General features: G+C 40.7%; 1 pseudogene; it reads right to left on the reverse strand.

Moving 5' to 3' along the window:
- Positions 1-252: 252 nt before the first annotated feature.
- Positions 253-329, reverse strand: LOC115068269 (annotated as a pseudogene).
- Between the last annotated feature and the right edge of the window lie 800 nt (positions 330-1,129).

Below are 1,129 nucleotides of genomic sequence, written 5' to 3' on the forward strand. Positions count from 1 at the left end.
ACTGATATAATAGATGAAGAGAATGTATTGTAATGAGTCAAATAGAGTTCAAGGAGAGAATAAGAATTTCAAGTTCATATAATTCTAGAAAACAATAGATTTTTATTTTCTATTTTCATATCAATTGGCAATCTCTCAGAAAAATTAAATCTTTTGTGCACAAATACATGTTGCTATTTGTTCTCCTTTTCCCCCTTTCACTGCAGAAGCCTGTGTGGTAGTTATTTTTTGTTTGTTTGCTTGAGGTTTTTTTTTAACCTCAGCGTTCCAGACTCATGGAGATTATTGTGAATGACTCACCCAAGACACAAGTTCTCGTCATTGGTTGATAGTTTATAATTGTTAACTTGTTATAACAAGAATCACCTGGGAAGAGAGCCTGAATAAAGGATTGCCTAGATCAGGTTGGCCTGTGGGCATGTCTGTAGGGGCTTGTCTTGACTGTTAATTGACCTGGCCCACTGTGGGCAGCACCATTCCCAAGGCTGGACCCAGAACTGTATAAGTGAAAAGAGCTAGCTGAACAGAAGCAAGCAGGTAGCATGAGTGCGTTTGTTTCTCTCTGCTCTTGACAGTGGAAGGGGCAAGATTCGCTGCTTGAGTTCTCGCCTTGCCTTCCCCGAAATGATAAATTGAGACCTGGGTTTGTAAGTCTAATAAACCCTTTCCTCCCCTAAGTTGCTTTGGGTCAGGGTATTTGTCATAGCAACAGAATGAAACTAGGACAGCCTGGTTAGACACTTGAGGAATTATAAAGTGACAACATTGAAAATGAAAGCAACAAAGCCATTTTGAGCGCCCTACTTCACAGTGTTTGATGATGAGGGTAGGGGGATAAATGTGGTCAGATTTCTGCTCACAAGGAGCTTCAGAGCAGAACTATAGAAATAATAATTAATACTCTGAGTGCTATAACCAAGATTTCACCCAATCTCCTTCCACAAGGATGCAAGGTCACATTATGTAGAAACCTCTGGCCTTCACATGTTCTCATGGATGAGTGATGTGCATTTAATAAGCATTTACCCAGCTCTTGCTTTCTCTCTGATTCTATATAAAGGCCGAGTTGCTTGCAGTCAACGTCAGGTTTGAAATCTGGTCCTGCAGCTTTCTAGGTCTGTGGGTAGGC

Source organism: Nannospalax galili, unplaced genomic scaffold, assembly GCF_000622305.1.
Source record: "Nannospalax galili isolate Female #2095 unplaced genomic scaffold, S.galili_v1.0 scaffold186, whole genome shotgun sequence".
NCBI lineage: Eukaryota > Metazoa > Chordata > Mammalia > Rodentia > Spalacidae > Nannospalax > Nannospalax galili.